Raw genomic sequence first — 5,595 nt, 5'->3', positions numbered from 1 at the left:
GATTACGAAAAAATTATGTAAGGTTTATTAGTCAGTTGGTAGAGTATTCACAAAAGAGTCATCTTAAAATATTTAACGGTTAATTTTATAAAAATGGTGGAGCCGAGAGTACTCTAATGTAAATCATTAGCGTAGAAGCGAGCGTTAGAGTCTAAGTGGATGAAGTCTAGTTTCTTAAGAGACCATGGTTTAATTCCGGCTTATATGTTGTTTATAGGTTACCAGACTCACATCAGACCTTTTACCATCCCTGATCGCTCAGATACGTTTTCTACCCGTTATACTGTTGTTGTGATGTAAATATATTGATGCATTATCTTGAGATAAGTGCATGGTTGTTATTAGCAAATCTAATATATACTGGAGCATGTTGATATGATATATATATATATATATATGCATGTTGTGAAATTTGATATTTTATTATCAATTTAAATGCTTATAAACTGTATAATACCTATGTTAGAGATAAACAGTAGTTACGTATATCCTTAGGGCTTGTTTGGATAGGGGGTTAGGAGGGGCTGGGTTGGGCTGGGTTACGGGGAACGACGTTTGGGAAAATTTTAGTAGGCAGGGGTTGGGTTTTGGAGTGATTATATGAGGGTTGGAGGGGTTGGTCTATAATACAAAAATTAAACATATCCAACCCCCCACATCGGGGTGTTGCCATGTTACAGAGTTACAAATTTTGTGATTCTTCCTCCACCTTCACATCTCTCTCCCTCTCTCGCACAAAACCTAGCTTGCTATATACATTGTAGAAACAGAGCGATTCAAAGCGCTTGTTCAACTACACACGCATATACACTAGTTATCTGAGTATTGTGGTTAATTGAAGATAAAGATAATGGCGATTCCTGTAAAATCGATTTACTTCATTTTGCTAGTCCTTCTTCTTCTCTTCGTCGGTGCCTTCGCCACTACTCACCAATGGTCTCTCTCTCTCTCTCCTGAATTAGTCATGCTCTCTCTATTTTTTTTGCAGAAGGTGTGAATTAGTTTCGACATTAGAAATAAATTTCTTTGTGTTATTGGAATTACGTTTTTGATGTTTATCTTTATCCTATTTGGGTATGTATATAGTAATAAAATGTAGTGTATATATCATTTGGGTAGTGTTCATAACCTGTTTGATGAAATGTTTCTTAGAAACCTAATATACTTCAGATGGTGAATCTTCATAGTGACATTGGTTTGAGTATTATCTAGTTAAATTTGTGATCATAGTTGTGGTAGTGGATTAGGAAGACATAAAAAAGAAGTAAATAGCTTCCGATCTCCGAATTAGATTGAGTTTGAGTTGTACAAGATTTGGCCTTTTTACGATTTTGGGAAATAGAAGGATATTGATGATGAGTTGTGTTTTGTCTTTGAGTTAGATTGTGAGTGTTTATATTTTAGTCAGATAATTAGTTATTCATGTTTAGGTTGTGAGTCTTTGGCTTCTGTGTTTTATGTAATCCTACTTCAATTTCCTAGACACTACTAACAAAAAAATTGTTGGGTATAATGTAAAATGGATATAAGTCTATATGTCAAGCATTCTTATTTATTTACTTGTTGGTAATGTCGCATGGAAGAACAAGTAGACAAGTGTTTATTAAGTTAAAAAGCTTCTTGTGGGTGACAATAGCATTAATATCATGATATGGATATACGAGCTTTTCTCCTAATTTTAGTTAAGGGAGATGTGTAATCATACGTGTCTTGGTCTTATTCTACTATTATGAGTAAGTAGATAAACCAACATATGCAGTGCATCCAATGGCTTCGGTAAGTGTAGTTCCCACACCAGGTACAAGAGAACCTGGTGAAAACAATGTTGGTGTTTCTGGCACTAATTTGAAATTTGCCTTAAAACCCTCACTTTGCATAACTATTAATAATATTGTTGGATGTAGAGTTCCTACCTCACTTATCTATTTAATCATTGGGTGTACTATTAGATATCCTATTTTTTCCATCAGATTACCTTTTGTGCATAACATATTGCTAGTCTAAAATATTGGAACTTGCGAGATTACTACTTTGAGAAATATGTACCTGAGTTTACAACTTCATTTTCCTTTTATAACAGGGATCAAAATCGATGTGTAACTGTTGAAATCCGCTCCGGATGATTGCTACATGAGAGTGACACTCACCTTGGAAGTTTGTTGGATGTTTACTTAACTAATGACATATCATGATTTCTGTTATAGTCTTGTAGTATTGTGTATTTAAAATTTTAATGCTGAAGTAGTATTTTTTAAATGGTACTTGGGATGAGCCTTTTTCAATGGTGGAATTATTTCATGAACACTACGATAGATTGAAGATTTTCTGCATGCTCACTGCTCTGTTACTCATCAAGTCACCAGTACTCATTAAACATGTGGTCTTTCTAGTTTTCATTAACATAATGCTTACAATGTATGTTTAAATCTAATTAGTATATGAGAAATGAATTTCAGGATGTTTACGCTGGTATAAAAGTAAAAGGAGATATAAAAGGGTTACGAGCCAATATGTTAGCTATACGAGATCCTAAAATTGGCCTGTATTTTGGAAATAAATAATTTTGTGATATTTAAAATTTGAGATAAGAAAATAAATTTAAATATTTGTTAATAATTTTTCAAATTTTGAATTTTTTTTTAAAAAAATATTTTAAATTTTTCAAAATTATCTCAATTATCAAAATTTTAATTTCTAAGATATAAAATTGAACAGCTTAATTTGATTAAAAAAATAAAATAAAAAGATTTTTTCAATTATCCTCCACCAAACTTGCACAAAACCATCAATTGAATTAAACACCCAACCCCCAATCCAAACAAGATAAGGGTTGAACCTTTCTCTATTCAACCCATAGAACCAAATGAGGTAGGGGTTCAACCTAACCTATCACATCTCAACCCAATCCTTCCCCTCTCAACCTCCCATCCAAATAGGTCCTTAGTATAGAGGACCCAAAGGTGAACATTCGTCTGAACCGGAAATCGATGTTCCCGAGTGTAATATATGTATATATATAGTTTTTTATAACTATTAGTCGTATAAGGTATATTCTATAGTTTTGAATAATAATCAAACATTATTTTCAATTATTCAAATAAAGATTTTATTTTCATATAAGTATATCTTTCGAAAATTATTATTCGTTTCAAATATTATTTCCAAAAACTTTTACTGGATTTATTTTGATAAAAGCTATTCTTTATTAGAATATTATTTAAAGAATAATATTCAGATATTCTTTGATTATTTTGTTACTGATTTATTCTATTAAATCATCCTCATTCCAAACATTTTCAAAAATGGTTCTGAGTCTTCAAAATGATTTTAAAAGTTAGAGCGGATCCCAAAACTAGATTTTAATTTAAGATCTTCCTTTCGAAGGGGATTTAAATACTCGCTCAAAACCTAAGGGATCACGCTCCGTGGTGTATTTTTGGCACAACGAAGTTACTAATTTGATAAAAAAAATTGATTACTTGCCCACCGTTCGGGAAGTAAGCCCAATTAAAATGTGTCGGCATAGGCGACATGTGCTCAGTGGGAGTCCATCAAAGTGTAAGTGGCTCAGTGAGAGTCCATCAAAGCATAAGTGGCTGAGTGACAGTCCAACATAAGGTCCTAATGTGGCCAGGGTGATGACCCGTGGTCAATTCATCCCTCTACTATTAGAAAAGGTCACTTAATTGGTATCTTTTCCTGATCAGCAAGATATCAGGTTTATGCCAAGGTTTTCTTCTTTCCAAATTCATTGGATATTACAACTCTATTTATACTTTTCATAACATAGGTATTCAAGGAAAGTATGAGGGATATATATATATATATATATATATATATATCGGGATTTAATGAAGTATCTCGTAACTTCATTTCTTTCAAATGATATTTCAAAGATTGAATCTATTCAAGTCTTATCTTGTAGTCTCATCTATGTGATGAACTTTTGAAACTGATTATACCTTGAACGGTGGTAGTGCAAGTACTATTCGGAAAAGATATAAGTATATTGGAGTATCTTGTAGCTTCATCTTTTCAACTTATATCTAGTTAATGATTATCTTATGCATGACAAAGAAATTCAGAAAAACGTTGAAACAAGGTTAGATATATGTGATCACCTTGCAATGATATTTTTATACAGTTATAAACTGGAACTCTTTATATATTATGCATGGAAGAGGATTTCAAAGATTTTGAAAAGTGTATATATATATATATGTATTAAATATTTTGCGACTTCATCGCGTTAAGATATTAAAGTTGGTGAATTTCTTCTTGACCATGACTTTCATGAGTACTATGATAAGGCTCATATATTGTTAATTACTATACATGTTATTTTGGTGGGCTTGTTTCTTACCTTTACTTTATTCTTTCATCTCACAACAATAGCTAGACAAGATGAACGGGACCAAGCTCCCAATTCGTGAGCGGATAGGAAACGTTCTGCAATTTCTTGTAGGCGTTGATACCACTGTAACTGAGGTATGAACTATCAATAGGCTAGGTTTTAAACTTTTAATGTACCAGACTTATGTATATTTATGAATTGTAATATGGCAAAGAAAATGTAAATTTGTTCAGAAACCCTTTTGAGGTGTAATGGCTTATAATTATGGAATAAAACGACTTGTGTTATTTTGGTATTCATCTCTAAGACTATAACTTGTGGTGTGTGTGTATATTATTGTAATAACCCTAAAATTTTTCAACTTTTTGTAACCCTTGTGAATAGTGTTTAGCTGAATGAGAAAACTTTTCACGCCACACTATGTAGGGGTTCTGTTATGGATATTCTGGGATATTATTAGTACTCTATGAAGGATATAAGTGTATGTAAATATCGTCAGAATCCAATTCCGAACACTTTGGTTTTTCCCGGAAATCCACAAGATACGGAGAGAATTGAGTATAAGGTAACAGGATAAAAAGGATTTAAATTAAAGGATTATGATAGAGGATCATAAAAAGGAATATAATGTATTGAGAAAGGTTAAGGGAACCTAAGTAATAAGATCCCGGGTATGATCCTTCAAACGATAAACAAGAACGAAAGATAAGCGAACCGTAAAACAAATAAGTGACCAAGAGACAAGCTTGTACAAGAAGCCAGGGACTGTGACATCATCAAACCACAAGGTGTGGACAAGTGGGAGCATTATGACATGTGCAAGGTGACATAAGCATGACATGGGAAGGAAGGAGGTGTGGTGGCTTTGTAACCACACAAATTCAAGGGCAAGAAGGTAATTGACTAAAACAAGCATAAAAACCAAGCAACCAAGCCAAGTAAAATCATTTTCATCAAAAATCAAAAGCAACCAAGGCTTTGTTCTTCATTGCTCACGGCTTTTCACTATTCAAAAGGCAAGAGAAATTCAAAATCCAAGATCCAAGCTTCCTAAATTGGTAAGATAATTCCCTAATCATCTTCATGCTTAGTTAGGACTATATCATGAGTTTAAGCCATTAATTCCTTCTCAATCTTCTTCATTTAATCAAAGAAGAAGACAATGAATAGTGTTTTCAAGTTTTTTAACTTGAACTTTTCTTGGTTTTCTTGAAGATCCAAGCATTCTTAAGACTTCTCCA

The 5,595-nt window shown here is 32.8% G+C and overlaps 1 long non-coding RNA gene across 1 annotated transcript; it reads left to right on the top strand.

Annotated features, from left to right (window-relative positions):
- Positions 1-529: 529 nt before the first annotated feature.
- Positions 530-2,308, top strand: LOC141682817 (uncharacterized). The gene is made up of 2 exons (XR_012559963.1): positions 530-936; positions 2,081-2,308. It is a non-coding gene; the product is annotated as an uncharacterized LOC141682817 (long non-coding RNA).
- Positions 2,309-5,595: the final 3,287 nt, after the last annotated feature.

This window comes from Apium graveolens, chromosome 9 (assembly GCF_009905375.1).
Source record: "Apium graveolens cultivar Ventura chromosome 9, ASM990537v1, whole genome shotgun sequence".
In the NCBI taxonomy this organism is placed as follows: Eukaryota; Viridiplantae; Streptophyta; class Magnoliopsida; order Apiales; family Apiaceae; genus Apium; species Apium graveolens.
This window is presented reverse-complemented; position numbering and strand designations above follow the sequence as displayed.